This window comes from Eurosta solidaginis, chromosome 3 (genome assembly GCF_040869045.1).
Source record: "Eurosta solidaginis isolate ZX-2024a chromosome 3, ASM4086904v1, whole genome shotgun sequence".
NCBI lineage: Eukaryota > Metazoa > Arthropoda > Insecta > Diptera > Tephritidae > Eurosta > Eurosta solidaginis.
The window spans coordinates 57564160-57591729 of NC_090321.1; the positions used below are offsets into that span (position 1 = coordinate 57564160).

The 27570-nt window shown below is 39.3% G+C and overlaps 1 protein-coding gene across 13 annotated transcripts in view; it reads left to right on the forward strand.

Annotated features, from left to right (window-relative positions):
- tei (teiresias) overlaps positions 1-27570 on the forward strand; it is a 574056-nt gene that overhangs the window by 92367 nt on the left and 454119 nt on the right. For 2 of the 13 annotated variants that reach the window (XM_067771850.1, XM_067771852.1), the window contains one exon: positions 8126-8209. The exons of the other annotated variants lie outside the window; for them this stretch is intronic. The gene's annotated coding sequence lies outside the window, so the exon portion shown is untranslated. The remainder of the gene's footprint in view (positions 1-8125; positions 8210-27570) is intronic. 13 annotated transcript variants of the gene reach the window in all.

Below are 27570 nucleotides of genomic sequence, written 5' to 3' on the forward strand. Positions count from 1 at the left end.
AAACTCTGTGCTTGTTGCATGCGATTGGATATTGTTTCCTCGTGCATTTCTCTGATGCAGGTTACTAAGTCTTTCTTTCAGCTTTCAGCAACTGTAGGAGACCCTTTAAGAATAGGTTTCACAAGGGAGAAGGGAGTACACCCCCTAAAAATCATTTTGTAATGGCCTTAATTGACCCGGTTGTCACTCCCAGTTCAACGCTGATTTTTCTTCTATTCAGTACGGATAGCGTCCACCGAATCCGGCTTATAGGCCTGCCAATCATAGCCTACGCGATGTGTCCTGCTATGGAAAGCTCAGTGAGTGCTTTAGTTTTAGACTCCAAAGCTTTTCAAATTTTTTCCATAAGGCTATGAAAAGCCACGTCCGTCGATTTTCCATAAAGCTATGAATAGCCGTTTCCGTGGACTAATAGAAGGAGTTTGTTTAGGTTAATCTCCTAGGATTCGTATGATCTGGAATCCAACTAACAAATATTTATAGAGTGTCGGTTAATGAGGCCAGAATTTGCTTTCATACCTGTACTGGGTTTGAGCTAGTGCATGGCGCAGCTAGCGCCTTTATTGCTGCTTTACTGGCAGAGAGGATAGTCTGATCATAGATCAGTTATGCTCCATACCTAGGAAGATTTTTAGACTTGCCAAATCGTGAGGTAGCATTTTAAATTATATAAAACTCTGTAGAGAATGCGAAATGATTCCAACTCCTACACATGAGGTCATACTGAAGCCATTGGTGAAGATTTGTATGCTGTGATTAGCATGAACCTCGTCAGTAATATCAGATGTTGCAGGTGGCATCTGCAGAAAAAAACGGTTGGCTACGTCCTGTGTTCGTGTCCTGCGCTCGCCAGCTCAATGCTCCATCTACTTGTACCAATAGAGTTTCCACATCTCAAGTTAGCTACTAAGCTGTTCTAGAAAACTTTTATTATTCCCCAATAGGACAGAGCTATGTATTTTATAACATAAGTCCTGGTATCAGTTTTGGTTTTTAATATTTGGATGTTAAACAAATTCTGGATAACACTATGGAAACAAACATTCGATATGAGGTCTTCATTGACCGGCCAGTTCAACCTAACCTAGCAGGAACCATAATCCTCTCCCAAGCATTTCTACTAGGAACAATAGTGTTAAAGCTATCTCAAACTGTAGTTTGTGGAGATAATAAGGATAATGATCTGCCATTTTGGTTTTTATCGACGTACAAGGTTTGTGCATCTAGGTGATTCTGTCGAAAACTGGTTTAAGGGTTTAAGATGGAGTATCAAGCCGAAATGTGACAGGTGCGACAAACTATGGTGCCTTCGACGTACGCGGTGTGCTGAGGCATTTGTTGACAGTTGAGATTTTAGTTTCTACTAAGAGCTTTCAAACACACTAAAGACATAGGTCAGCATTGATCAAACCACTAAGAGAGTCCTCACCCCTTACCGAGCTCTTCATAATCGTGTTTACTTACTTGTCAAGAATAGCAGATCGGTATTCTCCGGACTGAGCCTGACTCTACATCTCTACCCACACCTTGTGGTGTGCATCTAATATTTGCTTACAAATTTCCGCTCACCATAGCTCGGCTGATATCTATCGGTTTAGAAAAGGGAACGAGCTCCAACTCTTTATTACGTGTTTTTGAAAGCACCTTCCAAGCTTTTATCCAGTAACACCACCTCATGTAATGCATTCTCTGTGGATTACCAAGAGGATCGCCCCTTAATCTTAAAGGTCACCTATTGAATGGCATTCGTTGTAAACCTTCCTGATATACATCCTTAGATCGCCAAGGTGGTCATCCCCTAATGAAGAAAAAGTCTTTCTAGCTTCTTTAGATCAGATGAACTACTTTTACGATACCTGAAAGCTTTCTTTCAGAGACCTTATCCGGTCGTCCAGATTATCTTAGGATTGAATGGGTGTCTTGTTCCTACAAAGCATATCACTGAATATGCTGTTGAAGCTCACCCACTTTTTCAGGTTTTTCATTTAAAAAGATAACGAATGAGTTGAAAATCAGGTAGACAGCAAAGCTCGAAATAAAGCTCATTGAGACAGAGCTTTAAAGCTTACAGCTACAGAATTTTTACTACTACTATTTTAGCACAACTTAGCACTTTTTTTGATCCGATTCTTACATTCATTCTTCACATTGTCTTCCTGCCATTCTTTCATTTGATTCCCCTGCCACTCAGTATGGCCATAAATTCTAATTTGCCATCGTATCATTACTGTGCATACTAAGCGCCTAAAATGCTGCTTTTCTGGGATGTTTCTATAAAGCATGCATAAGATGGCATATCCAAGTGAATATAATATTTGGTTGCGGCTTTAAATATCACTACATATTAGCGTCTAGCTAAATTGCCAAGATTAGATTATTTATGGTTGACACTTAAGTTATACATGGTAAGGGTGTAGAGATTGCGCTTGAGCCGGCAGAGGGATGAAATAAAAATGAGTAAAAAGCAGCTGAAAGTAATGTAATAATGGAGAGGCCAAACTAGTTTCAATACAGAAATACATTTAATTATTCGTAAAGAATGTGAATTTTCAACAAAAAAAATTCTCAACTAAGAAAAACTGAATGCTTATGCATACATTCTAGTTCTATAGACAGTCGAAATTACTAACACGAAATACTTGATGCGGTTAGAGAAAAGGACACAACCGCAAAGCAAAACGAAGTCTTTACTCCAGCTGTTTCACAAGCCGATAAATTTTAGACCCAGAAATCAGCTAATGAAATTTGAATCTGCATCCTGCGTAAGTTTTCTTAAATCCTTTCCAGTTTTCGTGATATTAGCGCCCAAAAGTGCTAAGCGCAGGTTTTTTTGCTACATTTACTGCGCTTTTTCTTCCCGAAAACTTCTCATTATTACTCAATCATATGTAAAATTTAAAAGTGCATTTATTTTCTATGCAAATCTCGTTTAATTTTATAGAATACTCCCTTTTGGAGTTGAGAGATTCGTCTATGAACTATTTTATGGTTGCGTTATTTTCTCCATAAAAAGGTTTATCACAAGTTTGAAGTCTACTTTTAGAAGCGATTGTCAGTTCATAACATGCACGAAAGCGCGTTCACCGTACCATAGATGTTCGGAAAGAAAATTGCCTTAAACTACCAAAACAAAGCATTTAACTAAAAAGAATTATGTCAACTACTTCATCTATTTTACAATTCTAATCACAATTTAAGAAAGTCTACCTGAAAGTATGCTACTATGAAGGCGAAGCGTACAAAAACGCATATATATTTTTAACCGTTTAAATGGCTATGGCCGTCCAACAAGCCGCGCCAGTCGCTTCTTCGCTGTACTTGCTGGCGCCAAGTGGTAATACACAAGCGACATTTAAACATTTTCCCCCCGTTCCTTCTTGCGGAGTGGGGGCCGCACCTTACCTCTGTTTTGGTAGACGGGTTCCGATAAGAATGTCTGCTTGACCGGAAAATCATCGTTATTCGCTGTGTTTTAAATCGCTTTTCTATGTTGGTGTCTGCATCAAGCTCGTACAGCTCATCATTAAACTTGTGTCGGTACTCGCCATCGCCAACGCATAGAGGTATGTAGATCTTTCGAAGAACTTTGCTCTCTAACATTCCTATTGCCGTCTCACTTGATATTGCCATGGTCCATGCTTCTGCACTATATAGCAGGGCATGTACGATAAGTGACTTAGATCATGATTCTCGTTTGCCGAAAGAGTATACCACTTTTCAATTGCCTACCTAGTCCAAAGTAGTATTAATTGGCATGAAGCAGCGTTTTGTCTTAAATGGCTCGGAGAGGTCCTTCTTAGTTTGGATTGAACTGATGGTGTTGCACAATGTCATTTTGCGTAGCCGTACAAGCTTTGCGGTGAGACCAAATTCAGACATACTGGCATATATGCGGCTTGTGGTTGTTGTTGTTATTGACACTCCCCGAGAATTTTGAGTAGTTTTGTCGACGTTGATAGTCCTTTGCCCGATATAGACTTGTTGTAGCTAGCGCCTGGGCTGTTAAGAAACAGGATTCACCACGGGTAGGTGAGATTTACAATTGTGTTAAGAAAGCCTTAAATTGTGCTGGCAACCTTTATAAAGGGTTGCACTACACAACTCCTGAATTAATTGGGTATTTTAGTCGACAGGCATACCTGCCATGGGTATATTCTAAGCCCTCCAACTCGATGTGATGGATACAGGCAGCTTATTTTCGTGCTGTCGCAGGCGACTTTAAAAGCGACGAAGAAGGGGCATGTGAGTAAATTTTTTTCACAGGTTTTTTTCCAAGATTTAGCGCACAATAAAAATATGGTAAATTCCCGACTTATCAGGTCTGATGCCGCACTGATAAGGTCCCAAGTGTCAATTTACAATGAGCTTCAATTTTCGATTAATATGCTTCACAGTTCCTTATATCGACACTAAGTATGCTGATTACGTGACAGTTGGCGCAGTTTGCAGCATTCCCCTTCTTGAGGACTGTGCAAAGAACTTTACGATACCATTCATCGGGCACTCGTACTCGTCCGACCATACTTGACATAGAAGTTTTTGCTCGCGCCTTATAAACTCTTCGTCACCGTAAATGTATAGCTCCGCAGGCAGTCCTTTAGTTCCTGCTGTCATGTTTTTTTTTTTTCAATGTGGTTATAGGTTTTTTGACATAAGGATGAGGGTGTAGGTACATTAATTCCGTCATCATCGCTTTCGGTTTCGGATTCATTTGCTGCTCCGCATGTGAATTTCAGGGACCCTTTGAGGTTTGATATATAACGGAGATAGCTTCTGATGACGCGCTGTAGGTACTTGTAGCCACTACTCTGAGTCGACCAGCATGTCTGCCAATCGCGCGCTGAAGAAAGAATTTATTACTTATAAGGTTGCAGGGAGGGAAAGTCGTTGGAGCATTACCTTGCTGTGCTTTTTCTACGCTTTTAAGGACGTCTTCAATTGCGCCTAAAGTATATTTTCGGTGCTTTAAACTATGCTGTATGTGTGATAGCCCTCCTGCTTGTTCTACAGTATATGCAATACTTGGTTTTAGGAGTTGTTTGTGTTATACTGCATTGCCGTATTTATTTTTATTTTGGTTTTTCTTTTTGTTTTACATACACTGAAAGAAAATCCTAGTAAAATCAACCGAAATACGGGTCAATTAACCGAAATTTCTATTAATTTGTATCCATCGCATAAAGACGTTGAATCAACTGCGCACAAATCGTTGATTCGTAATTGATCGTTTTAGTAGTCAAATGAACAAAAAAAAGTTGTTGCGACAGCTTTGTCGAAAGTACCTATGTTGCCATATAAATAAATAAATGTAAGGCGCGATAACCTCCGAAGAGATCTAAGGCCGAGTTTCTCTTCCAATTTGCGTCGTGCTCTCTTCATTTTCCCTACAAATTGGCCGGACGGCACCTACATGTTTTATGCCGACTCCGAACGGCATCTGTGAGGCAGATGAGTTTTCACTGAGAGCTTTTCATGGCAGAAATACACCCGGAGCCCTTGCCAAACACTGCCGAGGGGCGAACCCGCTTAGAAAAATTTTCTTCTAATTGAAAAATCTTATTTCTAAAATTTTGATGTTGCTTTGCCCGGGAGTTGAACCCAGGGCACACGGTGTGGCAGGCGGAGCACGCTACCATCACACCATGGTGGCACTTACTAACCGAACGTCAATTCGGCTTACATCAAACATGCGGGCACACATTATACATTTTATTATTTTGTTTTATTAAACACACTTTCACCAAATTTTATATTTTATAATTTATTTAGTTTATAGTTTTGAACTTCGCTTTGCAAATAGAAATTAAAATAGTAGTCACAAAACTGATTCTGAATTCTTTCGGTTGCAGCTCAGCTCATTCTCAATTTCTTCTCTCGCATAAAGTTGCCACACTTCATTGTTTCGAACAAAACTTGTATAAATGTTTGACATAACATTTTAAATAGAGAAATTGTAAGTTATAGAAAAGTAAAGAATCAAATCGCTAGAAGGTAATTCACCACTGGAGTAACTGTACATGTAATTCGGCAAGTTTAATTTTCGTAACACTTTAAGTTGAAACGATTACAAAACAGCTCAAACTTCTATGTTGTCGGAAACATCAACATTAAAAAGGGATGTTTTTTATTATCTTATTAAATTCTTTCGCGTGAGTGGAAATTCGTAAAAACTGAACAAAATGTTACTCACTTTGGAAAAATTCTGTTCGTTCAAACAAAACTTTTGCAACAAGAGGGCAATATTTTGTATTTCGCTTGGAGGAGAAGTTGCAAAATTGTACCCGATATCTCATAATTTTTTGAACAGTAAATTCAAAAAAGGTTTTTTCGTTTTGTATTGATAACTGGAAAACTAGTTTTTTGTTGTTCTCCCCATTTTGTGTGTTTTTTGATTTGTTGTTTTTCTTATTTTGGTATTTTTTTTAAACAAATGGCAACATCATCATAAGGACAAAGTAGAGAGCGCAGTGAGCGTAAAATTCTCTTTGAAATTTGCTCATGTATTGACTGCTGATCGCTGTTGATCGCTGTTGAAATGACCAGTGAGGTCAGTTGTGTAAACAGAAAAATCAGTCAGATTGTCCAGGAATCTGTCAATTTTAGAGAATTTTGTTAACTTAAGAGCGACAGTTTCTCTTCTTTTGAAATGACTAAACTAATTTTTTCGTTTGACAAAGAACTCGGTCGAATTAACCATAATTCGATCAATTTCACCGAATCTCCGTTAAGTCAAGAACAACAGAACCGATTTTTTTTATTTTACTAGCACCATTTCTTTCAGTGTATAAGTAAAACCAATCAAGGACATACAGTTGCCATTGTACGTATATGCATTCATGTATCTATATAGAAACTTGTTTAGTATCTCAGTCATGCATGTGCATATGTATGTGTTCTATTTCCTGTTTCAGTGAAATCAACGCTTGCACACATTGTCATCTTGTCAGTTGCATTGTAAGTGATTGTTCGTAATTGTGCTCTATAAAACTGATTGAAAATTGTATTTGTTGTTATTGTTTTAAAATAAAAAGAATGGTATTTTGTGCTTCATATTCTTGTTTTTTTTATTTGCCAGACTTTTGTCTGCAACTTCTACACGACTTGCTGGTCAATTTATTACTTTGATATGTTTATTTTGCTTGCATCCTTTTCTTCATACTATTTATTATATATTTTTCTCTTTTTCTTCTTTTTCTTGCTGTAAATTATCTTCTCTGCACTTGACACACCGCTCAATTTCTTATGATTTTCCACAGCTTGCTTTCAATTTTCAGAAATGTAGGAGCATTTGTTTTGCCTACTTTTAGGCGTCGCAGGTAAATTTGCGCATTTGAATGTGAATGCAATTGTAATCCGATTTGTTAGATTGGAAATTTGCAATAACCTGATGGTGAAAATGATGGGTATGATATCTTTTTTTTTTGTTGTATTCTTTTTACTTGAAATTGCATAGCTGTCATGAGAGTGCACAAGTATTGCTGATATTAAAGATTACGTCTACAATAAAAAGGCTATCTTGGTAAAATAAGGAAAATGGAAAATGTCTACTCAGCAAATACGCAAGGCCACAATAGAGAAGATTGCTCGTAGTGCAATTTTGCGCCCCTTATTAGATATGTTAAAAGTCAACACACACACTAATACATGTATTCTCGTATTTTTGCACTGTGGCCCATATGGAAGAATTTTCGAGCGAAATCAAATATCTCTGTATTTAATGACTCAGAAAACTCGCAAAAAAATAGTTGTCAAACTTTTTCTAATCGCAGAGATTTTTGCTTCCGGTTTTTCTCTATCGGCACTTTGTAAGCAGGGATTATGCTATACAACCATCAAACAGATGACGATTTGTTGTCGGCTACTTGTCGATTTGATATCGAAACTTTGTTATCGTTTTTTTTTTATAGACGAGTTATGGGTTTTTAATCAAACAGATTACGCCAACACTTCAAACAAGTCCTAAGCTGATCAGTAAAGGGACTTGACTACGTTCTGAAAAGATCGTGTTAAAATCTTGAAGGAGATCATTAAGTAATTCTAAAACCCTCCACTATTCCCTTTATTTCATTTTCTCTCTCACACATGTCCATAAACAATTTAAATTTATATGTACTTTTCTTTTCAGGTACTTGAATAATCTTGAAGATAATAAACCGAATAAAATAATCATCAAAACTGTACATCAAATGCAAGAAAAATTCGACAAAAGGTAACGCTATTCCATATAATTTCTTGATTATTAAGGTGTTCCTCGAAAAAATCAAATTTCAAATTTACGGGTTTAATCAGTCTCAGCGGTTTAGGCGAGCATACTACGACTAAGATATAGCAAATACATTTGGGAGCCATTTCGCAGTATTGCGCAGAGGTCATCGCTCAGATTTCATGCGATGGGATAATCGGAAATCAAACACAGTAGCGACACCACTTAACTGTTTTCAATCGGCATCAAAATTTATAAACTGTTTTACATGTATTTGAAAATCGAGTCTCGCTTTTCGTCTTCACTATCTGTCCCATTCTTTTTCTACTCTCTCCTCCATTTGACTGCCTCCCACTCACCAATCCCACCTCCGATCCTAATCCCACTCATTCTCACTTCTAGTCCTAGTCCCACTCCTACCACAACTCCCTCTTTCATTCCCCTTCTTCAATATTTTAGTTTGTATAAATCTTTACAATACTGTATAAAACTAACGTAATTTTCAAAATCGCTTTCATTTTTATAAACAAGATTAAGATAGATAATGGACATATTCTCCTGGCCTATAATATTCCTCCCTGCGATGTTATTACTCTACCAGTAAACAGGTATTTGATCTGGTGAATGTTAGCAACTGCCGGTAATGCAGTGTTAGTTCTAATCAAATATTCACAATAGGGCCATAGTACAAATATATTTCCTTGTGTGCTAACAATCGTTTATTTTTAACAAATTATTTTAATAAAATTTAACTAAACAAAATCACTACGACCAATAATGCCCAAAGCTCGCTAATAGCACGAATATCCATCCTTGCAACTAAAAGTTTATTTATAGATTTGGATTCTAAATAAGAGCGAAAAAGGGACCTGCACGTAAAACCAGCAATTAGAAATAATATATAAGATACCAAATTTCAAACAAATCGCGCCGTACACTATTTTATTTAGAAAAAGTCAGTAACTGGTCCACTTCCCGGGTCCACTTTTCTCTCCGTAAGAACCAGCCTCGTTCTTCAGGGAATATCTCTGCAAACGGATAAGCGAAGTCTGTTCAATCGTTCTCGAGTTTTGCGCTTAGCAGCACATTCGGTGAATCATTTTTATACTCCGTTGAGCAGAGCTCACAGAGTATATTAACTTGGAATGGATAACGGTTGGTTGTACAGGTATAAAGGAATCGAGATAGATATAGACTTCCATATATCAAAATCATCAGTATCGAAAAAAAATTCGATTGAGCCATGTCCGTCCGTCCGTCCGTCTGTCCGTTAGCACGATAACTTGAGTAAATTTTGAGGTATCTTGATGAAATTTGGTATGTAGATTCCTGGCGTGGCTCCGCCCTTTTTCATTTAATTTGTCTAGGACACTTTTAATGCCATAAGTGGAACGAAAATTTACCAATCCTTGTGAAATTTGGTAGAGGCTTAGATTCTAGGACGATAACTATTTTCTGTGAAAAAGGGCGAAATCGGTTGAAGCCACGCCCATTTTTTATACTCAGTCGACCGTCTGTCCTTCCGCTCGGCCGTTAACACGATAACTTGAGCAAAAATCGATATATCTTTACTAAACTCAGTTGACGTACTTACTTGAACTCACTTTGTATTGGTGTAAAAAATGGCCGAAATCCGACTATGACCACGCCCACTTTTTCGATATCGAAAATTACGAAAAATGAAAAAAATGCGAAAAAAGGGATGAAACATGGTAATTGTATTGGTCTATTGACGCAAAATATAACTTTAGAAAAAAACTTGGTAAAATGGGTGTGACACCTACCATATTAAGTAGAAGAAAATGAAAAAGTTTTGCAGGGCGAAATCAAAAGCCCTTGGAATATTGGAAGGAATTCTGTTCTTGGTATTACATATATAAATAAATTAGCGGTACCCGACAGATGATGTTCTGGATCACCCTGGTCCACATTTTGATCGATATTTCGAAAACGCCTTCACATATACAACTAAGGGCCACTCCCTTTTAAAACCCTCATTAATACCTTTAGTTTGATACCCATATCGTACAAACACATTCTAGAGTCACCCCTGAAGTGCATGAGGGGTGACGCCGCCACTCTAGGGGTAAGTGACGGGTGACTACGCCTAGGTTGTGGGAGGCCAGGACGCAATTGCTGTTGTGGCCTTGGGACTGGGCGCCCTTGGGCAAGCATTGGGGTTCCCAGATGATTTGGGTTTGCGACCTGGCAACATGGCGCGATGAAACCCGTCGAGCGGTTGCCGTCGCGGAGACCAGAACATCTAGGAAAGTGGCACCACCCAAGGCAGGAGCTGCATTGAGCGGATGTCGCAAACCTATATATTCTGTGCTGGCAGACGGTGCAAACGGAGGCAGGGACTAAGAGTCTGTTTCCCTGACCTGCACGATTGCTGCCAGAAAAGAGGGGGGGGGGGGGGGAGAAGAAGACGGGGGCAGGGGCTGATGCTCAGCATTACTACCAGCTCTACTACGAAGGTAGTAGTTATGAGTGGTATCAGCTGTTTGAGTTGTTGGCGCCGTGGGGCGCGAGCAGCAGCGGGTACTTGTTGTGGCTTGCTGAGCAGCGAGGCTGCTGGAAGGCAGTGGGGGGCGCTTAGGTGTAGACTACGGAACGCACTTGGGCGTGAGCAGCAAGGAGCCACAAAAGATTTATAAAAGTTACGTGGACGTCGGGTTTTGGGATCAAGCCCAGAACAACCTGTCCGATGCAACCATCCCTTGCACGAGACACACTGAACAGAGTATGACCATCCTAAAAAGATTCTTTTCTGGCAAATGCAGCAAAGCAATTTCTCAGGACCGGGGTCAGGAGACGGACCCGGATTGGGTTCGATACCTTCCCGGAGTAAGAGAATATGTAGCAGTCCTGCCGCAAGGAGCTGCTGGGAGGATGACAATTTGTGGGAGGGACGAAACAAATTAAATGGGGTCACACTGAAATGACAGTCCTTGGTCGGGAAAAATCCCGAGTCGCTCCGGTACATAGAACCGACTGCCTTGGGAAGCGCCTCGCGAAACCTGGCATTGTCACCGACTAAATCTTCCGCGACCTTATTTACAACAAGGACGCCCCAAATGTCGACCATATTGAACATCCACGTCGATGGCACTACGCTACCGACTGTCCTACACCCCAAAATCTTGGGTGTGACGTTTGATCAGGATCTACATTTTGGTGCGCACGCAACCGCAATTGTTCCGAGAATTCAGAGCCGTAATAAAATCCTCAAATCCCTTGCTGGCAGTACCTGGGGAAAAGATAAAGAAACGCTCATGACCACATACAAAGCAATTAGCCAGCCGATTACGTGCTACGAGTCACCCATATGGTCGCCAAGCCTAAAAACTACCCACTGGAAGAAACCACAGGCCTGCCAAAATACTGCTCTCAGAATCGCCACGGGCTGTCTTCTTATGTCCCCAGAATACCATCTGCATAATGAGGCGAGAATACTCCCCATCAGGGAGAGAAATGAGATGCTGACCAAACAGTTTCTGTTGAATACCCAGAAACCTGGGTATCCCAACAGACATCTGATTGACGAACCAGCACCGCCTAGGGGCCTAAGGAGTCATCTCCGTAAGCATTTTGAGGAAATACGGCACCTGAGAACCCAGCCGTATGAAGCGAAAAAACACAAGCAGGTCCTTGGTGAACTCCATAGACAGGCGTCGGACCTTTATCTCGGGAATTGCCCGGTGAATCCAGTACTTGAAGAAAAAGATCCAGAACTCGCGGAAGAGGAACGCATACTCCCCAGGGAAACGCGTGTCACTCTTGCTCAACTTCGTTCTGGATACTGTAACAGCTTAAACTCTTACCTATCCAGAATCAACCCCGACATACAAAATGTATGCCCCGCTTGCAATGTGTCCCCACATGACACCAACCATCTCTTTAATTGTAATGTGGAACCAACGCCTCTAACACCCCTTTCCTTATGATCCACCCCTGTTGAAACGGCAAGTTTCCTTAGACTCCCGTTAGAGGATATTGATGACAATTTGTGATCGGTCGCGGCTATTAGGTGGGGCGAGCATTGCTACAACAACAACAACAACAGAGTCACCCCTGATCCACGTTTATGGCGATATCTCGAAAAGGCGTCCACATATAGAACTAAGGCCCACGCCCTTTTAAAATACTCATTAGCACCTTTCATTTGATACCCATATAGTACAAACAAATTCTAGAGTCACCCCTGGTCCACGTTTATGGCGATATCTCGAAAAGGCATCCACCTATAAAACTAAGGCCCACGCCCTTTTAAAATACTCATTAACACCTTTCATTTGATACCCATATAGTACAAACAAATTCTAGAGTCACCCCTGGTCCAAGTTTATGGCGATATCTCGAAAAGGCATCCACCTATAGAACTAAGGCCCACGCCCTTTTAAAATACTCATTAACACCCTTCATTTGATACCCATATAGTATAAACAAATTCTAGAGTTACCCCTGGCCCACGTTTATGGCGATACCTCGAAAAGGCGTTCACATATAGAACTAAGGCCCACGCCCTCTTAAAATACTCATTAACACCTTTCATTTGATACCCATATCGTACAAAATAAATTCTAGAGTCACCCCTGGTCCACCTTTATGGCGATATCTCGAAACGGCGTCCATCTATAGAACTTAGGCCCACGCCCTTTTAAAATACTCATTAACACCTTTCATTTGATACCCATATAGTACAAACAAATTCTAGAGTCACCCCTGGTCCACGTTTATGTCGATATCTCGAAAAGGCATCCACCTATAGAACTAAGGCCCACGCCCTTTTAAAATACTCATTAACACCTTTCATTTGATACCCATATAGTACAAACAAATTCTAGAGTCACCCCTGGTCCACGTTTATGGCGATATCTCGAAAAGGCATCCACCTATAGAACTTAGGCCCACGCCCTTTTAAAATACTCATTAACACCTTTCATTTGATACACATATAGTACAAACAAATTCTAGAGTCACCCCTGGTCCACGTTTATGGCGATATCTCGAAAAGGCATCCACCTATAGAACTAAGGCCCACGCCCTTTTAAAATACTCATTAACACCTTTCATTTGATACCCATATAGTACAAACAAATTCTAGAGTCACCCCTGGTCCACGTTTATGGCGATACCTCGAAAAGGCGTTCACATATAGAACTAAGGCCCACGCCCTCTTAAAATACTCATTAACACCTTTCATTTGATACCCATATCGTACAAAATAAATTCTAGAGTCACCCCTGGTCCACCTTTATGGCGATATCTCGAAACGGCGTCCGTCTATAGAACTTAGGCCCACGCCCTTTTAAAATACTCATTAATACCTTTCATTTGATACCCATATCGTACAAAATAAATTCTAGAGTCACCCCTGGTCCACCTTTATGGCGATATCTCGAAAAGGCGTCCACCTATAGAACTAAGGCCCACTCCCTTTTAAAATTATTATTAACACATTTCATTTGATACCCATATAGTACAACCAAATTCTAGAGTCAGGCCTCGTCCACCTTTATGGCGATATCCCTAAATGGCGTCCATCTATAGAACTATGGTCCACTTCCTCTTAAAATACTCATTAACACCTTTCATTTGATACCCATATAGTACAAACAAATTCTAGAGTCACCCCTGGTCCACGTTTATGGCGATATCTCGAAAAGGCGTTCACATATAGAACTAAGGCCCACCCCCTCTTAAAATACTCATTAACACCTTTCCTTTGATACCCATATCGTACAAAATAAATTCTAGAGTCACCCCTGGTCCACCTTTATGGCGATATCTCGAAACGGCGTCCATCTATAGAACTTAGGCCCACGCCCTTTTAAAATACTCATTAACACCTTTCATTTGATACCCATATAGTACAAACAAATTCTAGAGTCACCCCTGGTCCACGTTTATGGCGATATCTCGAAAAGGCATCCACCTATAGAACAAAGGCCCACGCCCTTTTAAAATACTCATTAACACCTTTCATTTGATACCCATATAGTACAAACAAATTCTAGAGTCACCCCTGGTCCACCCTTATTGCGATATCTCGAAAAGGCGTCCACCTATAGAACGAAGGCCCACGCCCTTTTAAAATACTCATTAACACCTTTCATTTGATACCCATATAGTACAAACAAATTCTAGAGTCACCCCTGGTCCACGTTTATGGCGATATCTCGAAAAGGCATCCACCTATAGAACAAAGGCCCACGCCCTTTTAAAATACTCATTAACACCTTTCATTTGATACCCATATAGTACAAACAAATTCTAGAGTCACCCCTGGTCCACCCTTATTGCGATATCTCGAAAAGGCGTCCACCTATAGAACGAAGGCCCACGCCCTTTTAAAATACTCATTAACACCTTTCATTTGATACCCATATAGTACAAACAAATTCTAGAGTCACCCCTGGTCCACGTTTATGGCGATATCTCGAAAAGGCATCCACCTATAGAACAAAGGCCCACGCCCTTTTAAAATACTCATTAACACCTTTCATTTGATACCCATATAGTACAAACAAATTCTAGAGTCACCCCTGGTCCACGTTTATGGCGATATCTCGAAAAGGCATCCACCTATAGAACAAAGGCCCACGCCCTTTTACAATACTCATTAATACCTTTCATTTGATACCCATATCGTACAAAATAAATTCTAGAGTCACCCCTGGTCCACGTTTATGGCGATATCTCGAAAAGGCATCCACCTATAGAACAAAGGCCCACGCCCTTTTAAAATACTCATTAATACCTTTCATTTGATACCCATATCGTACAAAATAAATTCTAGAGTCACCCCTGGTCCACCTTTATGGCGATATCTCGAAAAGGCATCCACCTATAGAACAAAGGCCCACGCCCTTTTAAAATACTCATTAACACCTTTCATTTGATACCCATATAGTACAAACAAATTCTAGAGTCACCCCTGGTCCACGTTTATGGCGATATCTCGAAAAGGCATCCACCTATAGAACAAAGGCCCACGGCCTTTTAAAATACTCATTAACACCTTTCATTTGATACCCATATAGTACAAACAAATTCTAGAGTCACCCCTGGTCCACGTTTATGGCGATATCTCGAAAAGGCATCCACCTATAGAACAAAGGCCCACGCCCTTTTAAAATACTCATTAATACCTTTCATTTGATACCCATATCGTACAAAATAAATTCTAGTCACCCCTGGTCCACCTTTATGGCGATATCTCGAAAAGGCGTCCACCTATAGAACTAAGGCCCACTCCCTTTTAAAATTATTATTAACACATTTCATTTGATACCCATATAGTACAACCAAATTCTAGAGTCAGGCCTCGTCCACCTTTATGGCGATATCCCTAAATGGCGTCCATCTATAGAACTATGGTCCACTTCCTCTTAAAATACTCATTAACACCTTTCATTTGATACCCATATAGTACAAACAAATTCTAGAGTCACCCCTGGTCCACGTTTATGGCGATATCTCGAAAAGGCGTTCACATATAGAACTAAGGCCCACCCCCTCTTAAAATACTCATTAACACCTTTCATTTGATACCCATATCGTACAAAATAAATTCTAGAGTCACCCCTGGTCCACCTTTATGGCGATATCTCGAAACGGCGTCCATCTATAGAACTTAGGCCCACGCCCTTTTAAAATACTCATTAACACTTTTCATTTGATACCCATATAGTACAAACAAATTCTAGAGTCACCCCTGGTCCACGTTTATGGCGATATCTCGAAAAGGCATCCACCTGTAGAACAAAGGCCCACGCCCTTTTAAAATACTCATTAACACCTTTCATTTGATACCCATATAGTACAAACAAATTCTAGAGTCACCCCTGGTCCACCCTTATTGCGATATCTCGAAAAGGCGTCCACCTATAGAACGAAGGCCCACGCCCTTTTAAAATACTCATTAACACCTTTCATTTGATACCCATGTAGTACAAACAAATTCTAGAGTCACCCCTGGTCCACGTTTATGGCGATATCTCGAAAAGGCATCCACCTATAGAACAAAGGCCCACGCCCTTTTAAAATACTCATTAACACCTTTCATTTGATACCCATATAGTACAAACAAATTCTAGAGTCACCCCTGGTCCACCCTTATTGCGATATCTCGAAAAGGCGTCCACCTATAGAACGAAGGCCCACGCCCTTTTAAAATACTCCTTAACACCTTTCATTTGATACCCATATAGTACAAACAAATTCTAGAGTCACCCCTGGTCCACGTTTATGGCGATATCTCGAAAAGGCATCCACCTATAGAACAAAGGCCCACGCCCTTTTAAAATACTCATTAACACCTTTCATTTGATACCCATATAGTACAAACAAATTCTAGAGTCACCCCTGGTCCACCTTTATGGCGATATCTCGAAACGGCGTCCATCTATAGAACTTAGGCCCACGCCCTTTTAAAATACTCATTAATACCTTTCATTTGATACCCATATCGTACAAAATAAATTCTAGAGTCACCCCTGGTCCACCTTTATGGCGATATCTCGAAAAGGCGTCCACCTATAGAACTAAGGCCCACGCCCTTTTAAAATACTCATTAACACCTTTCATTTGATACCCATATAGTACAAACAAATTCTAGAGTCACCCCTGGTCCACCCTTATTGCGATATCTCGAAAAGGCGTTCACCTATAGAACTAAGGCCCACTCCCTTTTAAAATTATTATTAACACATTTCATTTGATACCCATATAGTACAACCAAATTCTAGAGTCAGGCCTGGTCCACCTTTATGGCGATATCCCTAAATGGCGTCCATCTATAGAACTATTGTCCACTTCCTCTTAAAATACTCATTAACACCTTTCATTTGATACCCATATAGTACAAACAAATTCTAGAGTCACCCCTGGTCCACGTTTATGGCGATATCTCGAAAAGGCATCCACCTATAGAACTAAGGCCCACGCCCTTTTAAAATACTCATTAACACCTTTCATTTGATACCCATATAGTACAAACAAATTCTAGAGTCACCCCTGGTCCACCCTTATTGCGATATCTCGAAAAGGCGTCCACCTATAGAACTAAGGCCCACTACATTTTAAATAATTATTAACACCTTTCATTTGATACACATGTCATACAAACACATTCCAGGGTTACCCTAGGTTCTTTTTACAACATGGTGATTTTCCCTTACTTTGTCTCCACAGCTCTCAACTGAGTATGTAATGTTCGGTTACACCCGAACTTAGCCTTCCTTACTTGTTATATCATAAGACCGTTTGAAGTGGTGACATTCACAAAAAAATATTCAATTGATTGTTACGGACTACCCCAATCTATAAAGAAAAGCTTAGCAGAAATTGTGAATTCGCATTGAACATTTAAACTCTTTGTGTACATTTGCTGTCAGATTATGCCGTATTTCTTGGTTTTCGTAAAACTTAATCTCAATAGAGATAAACAGAAGAAGCCCACGAAGCATAAAACCAACCAATTTTACTCCTACGTACGTTTTAATCGTACAAACTTTGCTGGTTATTGCTACATTTGGCGTAAGCTGTTATTTTCCTAAATCGTCCCGTAAACATAAATAGATACGCAATACTCGCATAAGCGCCTTAAAATATACTACCAATTTTAACATCTTAAGTCGCTTACTTAAGTAGAACTTGAGGTGTTTCACAATTATTGCTTTGCACTTGGTTTATGTACTGGATTAAGCATTCAAGCAAGTTCATTAACTTTGTACAAGTACAAACTAATTGCGTTAGCAAAAATAATAAATAAGTGTAAGGCGCGATAACATCCGAAGAGATTTTGAGGCCGAGCTTCTCTTCCAATTTGCGTCGTGCTCCTCTAGATTTTCCCTACAAATTGGCCGGACAGGACCTACATGTTTTATGCCGACTCCGAACGGCATCTGCAATGCAGATGAGTTTTCACTGAGAGCTTTTCATGGAAGAAATACACTCGGAGCGCTTGCCAAACACTGCCAAAGGGCGACCCCGCTTAGAAAAATTTTCTTCTAATTGAAAAACCTTATTTCTAAAATTTTGATGTTGCTTTGCCCGGTGTGTGAACTCAGGGCAAACAATGTGGTAGGCGGGGCACGCTACCATCACACCACGGTGGCCGCAGGGTGCCTAGAACTATGCTATGCAGAGAAACATGGGTAGTGTAGTGCTACTAAATTGCCTTAATATATGCTATGTAATTCTCAACTTTTGTGGGTAGATTGACTTATTTTACTTTATAAGTATATTTGATTTATTGTTCAAGCCGGCCGTTACAATAAGCTTACTTATTTTACGCGAATGAAATTGAGTATAGTCTGTTTATTGATCTAGCATTTTGCGTTTAACATATGTGAGTATGGACATGTATATATGTGGATATGTGTATGTATATGTGGCCATGTTAATGGGGACAACGCCTCTTTGTTAAATGCAATTATCTGCTATTAACCTCTTCTTTTCAATTGCTTTTTATGTTAATACCATATAAGCATTTGCTTCTAAGCTCCAAAATAATATCTTAACGAAAGTGCATAAGGTCACTTAGGGATAAAACTTTGGTGGGGTGACAGAACATCAACGGGCTTAAGGTAAAGTGATCTTATGACGACTTCTAAAGATTTCATTTTGTTTTGTTGATTTATTAAAGGGTGAATAACTGATGTATATGGAACGATTTCCCGTCATCCCTCGTCAAATTTTGTTTGGAGACAAACCTGTTTAGCCATTGTGCCGTCTTCAGTGTAATTTTTCATTCTAAGAACGGTCTAAGAACGAAAAATTACACTGAAAATAGCGTAGCGTCGAAACCGGTGGGGACACGTAACAAGCAGGAAATACTACGGTGCTCATTTCGGTTAAGTAAGAGTTTAACTTACTACAGTAACCAGATCGAAATTGAGCTAAAGTGACGCGCGTCTCCTTGGGGAGGTTGATTTTCTCAACTGCAAGTTCGCGGTATTTGTCTTTAAGAACGGTGTTCACCGGCCAATCTCTGGCATAGAAGTCCAACGACTTTTTGTGACTGTCTTTCATGCTCTTTTTCTTCATACGGCTGAAATCTTAAGTGCAAGAATTCTTGGAAGTGCTTATGGAGATGAGTTTTTAAGTTCTGAGGAGGTGGGGCCTCTTCAGCAGCATACGTTCAGAATTTGATTTCTCTCCTGTATGGGTAGTATTTTCGCTTCACGGTATATGTGATATGATGTTTTGGTGCATAGGAAGACATCTCGTGGCAGCTCTGAGGGCCAAAATGTGGGTCGTTATTGCACGAAAATTCAAATACTTTTGGCAGCCGGACGTCGAAGGTGTAGTGCCGTCGACTTGAATGCCTTTGGTCGATGATAGTGCGAAAGAATTGGATACTAGGGAAATAGTTGTTAATTACACAGAAAAGTTCATCAATGGGAGGGCCAGTTGCCATTATCGTGCAGTTATTGGCGTAGGAATTAATGGTAACCCCTTGGGGTGGTGAAGGGAGCTTTGAATTGTAAAAATTAAGCAAAAGTGAAGAGAGGACACTATAGTGCGATTTTGATTGGTATTAATATTACATTCCTTTGAGACAAGGTGAAAGGGTAGACTGTGCCAAGCCTTTCTGTAACGTTCTGTGATTTACTATTTTTCTTCTTTAAGTTTGGTACATAAGTTGCTTTTTCCGAGCTTAATTGTTGGGGTATGGTTTTGGAGGAAATAAATCATTAACGGATTTATTCCATAAATCGGATTATAGTTTGAAAGTGAGGGAGGGAGAATTGGAAGGGGGAGGTAAGGAAAATATGACGGGGACAGATAAGAGGAGACGCAACTGGAAAGGACGGCAGGGGACAGGTCCAGGCAAAGGAAAGGACAAAAAAAGTGACATAGGTCGGTAAAAAGAGATGCAGAAGTAAGGTTGGGAGTTGGCGAAGAGGAGAAGTTGGAGAAGGAAAAGGTGAGGCAGAGGAAAAAGGAAGAGCAATACGGTAAAGTTACTAAAGAGAAGAGAAAGGAAGTTGTTAAAAATATTTCGGGAAGAAACTAGTAACTTCGCAATTAAGCCGATTTTTATTAAATAATGACAAAGCGTTTTTAGTTTATGACTACCGACTAAGAATTAATAAAAATTAACTCCTTTTCTAAGTAACGTTACAATTTAACTTAGTTCGTTTGGCAGATGGATAATGAATAATGACTTGCGACCAATGGCTAACGACTAACGACTTATGCCTTATGACTTACTACTAATGACTTTCGATAAATGACTAACGGTCTATGACTTGGGATTAATGGCTCATATCAATGAATTACGCCTAAAAACTAACTCCAAATGACATACGACTAATACGAATGGGTAACAATTAATTACTGACGACTAATGACAGACGACTAATGACTAACAACTTCTGTTTTTTGACTAAAGACTAACGACTAATGACGAAAGACTAATTTGGTGCGACCAAATACCTCCTGTGGCCTCCGTGGTGTGATGGTAACGTGCTCCGCCTATCACACCGTATGCCCTGGGTTCAACTCCCGGGCAAAGCAACATCAAAATTTTAGAAATAAGATTTTTCAATTAGAAGAAAATTTTTCTAAGCGGGGTCGCCCCTCGGCAGTGTCTGGCAAGCGCTCCGATTGTATTTCTGCCATGAAAAAGCTCTCAGTGAAAACTCATCTGCCTTGCAGATGCCGCTCGGAGTCGGCATAAAACATGTAGGTCCCGTCCGGCCAATTTGTAGGGAAAAATCAAGAGGAGCACGACGCAAATTGGAAGAGAAGCTCGGCCTTAGATCTCTTCGGAGGTTATCGCGCCTTACATTTATTTATTAAATACTAAGAACCAATGACTTACGACTAATGTCTAATAACCAATGAATAATTACTTGAGACTTCTGACTGACGTCTAATGACTAACGACTTCTGTTTTTTGACGAAAGGCTAACGACTAATGGCGAAAGACTAATTTAGTACGACCAAATAATAAGAACCAATGGCTTACGGCTTATTTCGAATAACTAATGAATAATTACTTGAGAGCTTACTGATTTATATAGCTTCGAAAGCTCGCTTTTTTCCAAATATATTTAACATTGCAGTTTATTTTCGCACGTCGCGTAGTAACTGCACTCAACTTTTCAATTCATGCTTTTTTAAATCCGCCAATTTCGTAAACCTTTCGCTGCTCGCTTCTGTCATCTGACGGCACAATACATTTATTTGCATTGCTTCATTGTGACAGCTATTATTTGTTCGGTAAAACTGAGTTGACGCCTCGAGGTATGCAACGAATTGTGCGAATACTAGTGTGCAAAAAATATTATATGCAGGACTATGTTTTTATGCATATACATACAAATGTGCATATTCATGTTAATTTTGTTTTTGTTTATATGTATGCATGTATGTATATGCCAATATGTGTTATATCCATATTAATAATGCATGTTTTTTATTTGCTGAAAGCATATATGCAATAAGTGAGTTTATTGACACTTACGCTGCGCTGAAATATATGCAGCGTTTTCACAATCAAGTTTAATATGGAATGGTATATGGGTTTCTTGTTTTCCTTTCCCTGCCACAGCACCGTGCTTTAATTGCATGGGCGAGGGTCATACATAGCCAAAGATTCCAAAAATTTGCCAAAGTCTCTAGTATGTGTGAAATGGAAGCAGTAGCACCGCTCATCCCAGCGTGGGAATCAGCTGCCCGGTATATAAAAAGGTGATCCAGAAATTAAGACTGGTATGAGATTGATCACAGATCTTAATCTCAATCACTACGACGCCGCTCAAGATCTTTCGGAGCTAACAACACTTGATATAAAATCCAGTTTGGCCTTACTACGTACTAAGCGCAAAACTGAGGGAGAAAGCAATAAACTGGCTAACAGACTCTATGTAAAAGCCGCAATCTGCTTTCGTGTTTATAACCACAAATGAATCACGTTGTTTGTAGAATTAATAGATAAAGAAACTGAATTTGTGGTTGGCAAGATAGACGATATGTATGTATATAGTTGGTATATACCACCTAGCATCTCGCTCTTCTTCTCTTTGCATAAGGTACATTCATAGATCTGACAACTAGGCAGCGTTTCGTCCTAGCAGTTGACTTTATTGCGTGCGCTATCGAGTGGGTTTCACAGCGTACTACACCGAAAAAGAAGCTCTGATTGAGGCATGGTACTAGTTATTGATGGAAGGACCGTATTCTGTGATTGAGATAATATTGCATTGACGCCAGAAGACGCTTTCAACATTTTCCTCTTCTCTCTAGTTCTTTTTATTCTTTTGCATTCTTTATTCCCATTCCCCCTTCAGGCTTCAGTTACAGTCCCAGCCTAAGACCAAATCCCAGTTCCAGACCAAAAGAAGAAGAAAATAATATATGCGACCACTGCGAAAGAGAAACTATCGAGGATGTGCGCCACATTTGTATTGAATGCCCGAGGTCTTGTAGCTTTAGAAGGAGACTGCGCAGCATATCTTAGGAAGATTACATCACCAAGGCTATCGTGGGTCATATGATCCAAATTATCGAAAAATGTAGAGTGCGATGTCATCACAGACACAATAAGATGTTTGAGAAGACTGTGAAGGCTAGCCCGTAGAAGCAGGAAATAGGCAACAAAGAAAATTGTAACATCAGATGCACAGATTTGAGACAAGGCATTCCCAACCGTCCAAATATAGGCATTGGGGAAAACGATTATTACCTCCATAGATAGTCCTTCCCTAAAGACAAAATGGGGACAAGGTCCCTTCAATGCATAGTGCCACGCTTTAAGAAGGTACCGAAACAAAAAAAAAAGTTACATATATAAATAAAGAAAATAATATATATCGGCATAAACAAAAATATATATACATATATACATATGTATATGTATATGTGTCTAATGTTACTTTGACTTAACAAGCGTCGCCAATCACAGCGAAAGCTAAAGGCACGGATTGGAGATATATCCTATCCAACCGTCCAAATGAGCCTGCTTCCGGAATCGGTGCGATACACACTTGGGAAGCACTGCAATAAACAAGCAGGAAATACCGCAGGTAAATATGAATACATATATAGAACTGCAACCTGACCACAAGGGATATAGATCCTATTGTTGAATCGACCTCCCGACGGATTATTTTATGGTAGTACCTAGGGGAATGGTACTAAGAAGGTATGAGGTTTAGTTTGGGCTAAAGTCCCACACTGTCTTTGTGGTTTTCGCGTTTCTTTCACATAAAAAAAAAGAAAAACAAATGTGAAAATAGCCATATATTTTCAATTCGCTGTAGCTCCAGCGCATGAATGATTGATTACATTTGTTATTTGTAAAAAAAAATTTACTGTTCACGGCATACTTTTAGGCGCTTTTCCTATACTGATGCATGCTGCATTCGTTTTATGGAAATTTATTATATTTGACTTTGTATAAATGCTTTTGACATTGTTTTACTCAGGTGAGGTTTTAACTTGTGTGATTTTTTTTTTTGTATCTCATTTGTTAAATTTTTATTTTTTTTTTAATTTTACCATTCCCCATAAAAGTCATGTTGATTGAAGTGTAAATGCGAAGCGGTGAAGCGTGTATCTTTGACAACACACATAAATGAACAATTGTTCTTGTGGCCATTTAGTGTCTACTTTCAGGCGCAAAGTATTTTGAGAAATTTTATAAAAAACTTGTTTATTACCTTGAATACGCGTTTGCAATCCTCACCTTTACACAAATCCGACAATCTGCTATTTCCCTCATTCAATTAATTTTTATGCTATCCATTCATTAATTGCTCCTTGCATACACTTAGGCGTTCTCTCACGTTTGCTCTAACAAATTAATTGGCAATCACTCAATTGCTAACGAAGCTAATTAAAATGACTATACAAACGAAATAATTCATTCGACAGCTATAGAGAAAGCGGGGAATGAAGATGGCAATCAAAAAATTAAATATTTGTAGATGTTTATTTAATGCCACCTAAAAGTATGCTTTGCTCTCAAGGTGAAAAGCTTAATTGGTGAGTTGGGTCAAAAACAAATTAATGTGGCGCGGGCAACTGAGAATTTTCTTATTTAATGTATTTTTTTGCATCTTATTTAAATTATATCGGCGAAGGCTAATGATGTGATGTTATTAATGAGATGTTGATAAAACTAAAATAAAGGGAAGGGAAATTAATCAGTACCTTGAATTTAAATAAGTAAGAAATGATTTGGTGCGTTGAGTTAGGTGAAGCTTTTGAAAGTTAATAAATATAGATAGTTACAGTTGAGAAAGGCAAGAGATTTTTTTTATTAATTGGCAACCCTCTGATTTATCCTTTCTAGGAACATTCCAGAGCCTTCCAAACTGTAATATGCGTCAAATATACACCACAATAAGGCGAAAATAACCTGTGTAGTCCTACAAGAAAACAGGCTACAGCAGTACTTTACACTTTATATGGAACATACATATGTACTTTACTCCGCATCATATTCTTGAGGTCGGACGTCTTAGGACTAGTTGCCGTCATAGCTTTTGAATCGATGACAGCCATTTTTATGGGACGAGGAACATTTCTTTCATTTTCGGTTCTAGGTCTTCCTTTGTAATCAAAGTACCTACTCTATTTCTCACCGCTGATACTTCCTTTATAAAAATCTGGGATCAGATCTTTTTTCTACGAGGAGGAAGCATCGAAAGGCTTAAAGTCAGGATGGAACATTAACCCGAACAAAACTTCTTACCGTCTAAGCGACATTCTCCGGTACTAACGTTTGATATTCCGTCGAGAGATGGGTTGAGCACTAACCTCAACGGCTGTTGGGGTCACGTTGCAGTTTTACAAGAGTCGCCCGGCTTGCATATGCTAATCTAAATAATGTAATCTGCGTAATCTACTTGTTTATTATACCGTTGCCCAAGTGTGTATCGCTCCAATGTCCAAAAGCAGGCTCCCTTTGAAAGATTGAAGAGGACATGTCTCCGATCCGTTCTTTTAATTTTGGTGTAATCTCCCTCAAATATCCTGCGCAATCTATATCCAATGCTATAAGACCGCAGGTATTCAAAAACTATGTAGTACACATCCCCATATGTTATTTTCTTCGTGTTTGAACTAGTGAAGGTATTCCCTAAAACATCCATGTCCATTAAGGCATTGCGTTAGGTAGAAATCCAGTTGGCCGTGCGTTTGTGTGGATTCTAGTCTGTTATGCACCGATGTGTCCAGCACACTTTTATAGAGTTACTTTATCTCTGCTTCCAGTTTTGTGTGCTGATTTCACATGCTGCGGAGCTCGTATTTTCCTTCTTAGAAATCAATTATTCATCAATTTTTTTGTCAATGTCTTCATTGTATACATTCTTGCTATTACTAGCACTGCTTCGCCTGAGATGGTTCTAAACGCTCTGCATACTCGGAGCGCGCATGAGCGGTACGTTGACTTAACTTTGCGGAAGTATGACAAATACTTTGTGACCTAGTGCAAAATAGCAACAGCGTAGAATATTTGGCCCTCTACAATCCCTGCTTGTAGTTGCCACTGTCCTTGCTTAAGTCCTTTTGCATTTTACAATATTCTTGAAAAAGTTGAAACTGTTTTTGATGCCTTTTCATTTGCATACTCGAGGTGGATTTGAATGATAGTCGTTATCTATCACATCCGCCAAATATTTAACTGCAGGTCGCGTATCGATGTCATGGCTGCCGATTTTTATAATGACTTGCTCCACTTTTTTCCTAATTTATATGAATACTGCCTCCGTTTTTCCCTCTGAGAGCTGTAATCCTTGTTCCTTGAGCCACAACTGAACGCTGGCTATGCTTATCCTAGATTTTTCGCATATTTCGCTTTAGCGTTTGGCAGTAACAACTAAAGCTATGACCTCCGCGAATCCACTTATTCTACCTTATTAGGCAGATTAGGCGATCCTGTAGATCTAAAAATTTTGCCCAATTAGCGGTGTTGAAGGCAATCCTCACATTTTACATAACAACAAGGCAGTACTCAGCCATGTTCAGCTATGGGCGCGGCTATATTAAGAAGATTCTAATAATAGTCCGCCGTTTAGAGTGATAAAAGCTTTTTACAAAGCACTTCTGTAGTTAGCTCTGCTGCTATACACTTCCTGAAAATAGTCTTGGGTCTTTCGGATGTTTGCAACCATATCTTAAATCTCTACTCATGGCAGTAGCACCAATATGGTCTTGTAAACAATATCAAGGCAGTCCAGAAAATGATCATGAAACGGTTCCGAAAAAAAAAATAATAATCCCGAAATGGTTACAAAATAATCTCAAAGTAATTCAAACCTATTAAGGCACAATCCCAAAATAAACTGAATTAATTGGTGAGTTGGGTCAAAAGCAAATCAACGTGGTGCGGGCAACTCAGAATTGTTTTATTTAATGTATTTTTTTTTTAGCTCATTTAAATTATATACGCGTATGCCAATTGATTTTCGAAAAATCGTACCAATATACATCATTTATCTACCCTGTCGGAAAATCAACAAAACAAAATAAGTCTTAAACCGGTCCTATAACCATCCTGGAATAATGCCAAAACGACACTATAAATTGTCATGCGATCCAGCTACAATTATCAAAAAAACAATTCGAAAAGTATTTCGAAATAGTCTCGAAACGATACTGCTCTAAATAGACCAAATAAAGCCCGGGAGACCATTTTAAAAGGGGTGACTCTAGAATTTGTTAGTACGATATGGGTATCAAATGAAAGGTGTTAATGAGTATTTTAAAAAGGAGTGGGTCTTAGTTGTATATGTGTAGGCGTTTTCGAGATATCGACCAAAATGTTGACCAGGGTGATTCAGAACATCATCTGTCGGGTACCGCTAATTTATTTATATATGTAATACCACGAACAGTATTCCTTCCAAGATTTCAAGGGCTTTTGATTTCGCCCTGCAAAACTTTTTCATTTTCTTCTACTTAATATGGTAGGTGTCACACCCATTTTACCAAGTTTTTTTCTAAATTTATATTTTGCGTCAATAAAACAATACAATTACCTTACCATGTTTCATCCCTTTTTTCGTATTTGGTATATAATTATGGCATTTTTTTCATTTTTCGTAATTTTCGATATCGAAAAAGTGGGCGTGGTCACAGTCGGATGTCGGCCATTTTTTACACCAATACAAAGTGAGATCAGATAAGTACCTGAACTGAGTTTAGTAAAGATGTATCGATTTTTGCTCAAGTTATCGTGTTAAGGGCCGAGCGGAAGGACAGACGGTCGACTATGTATAAAAACTGGGCGTGGCTTCAACCGATTTCGCTATTTTTCGCAGAAAACAGTTATCGTCCTAGAAGCTAAGCCTCTACCAAATTTCACAAGGATTGATTAATTTTTTTCGACTTATGGCATT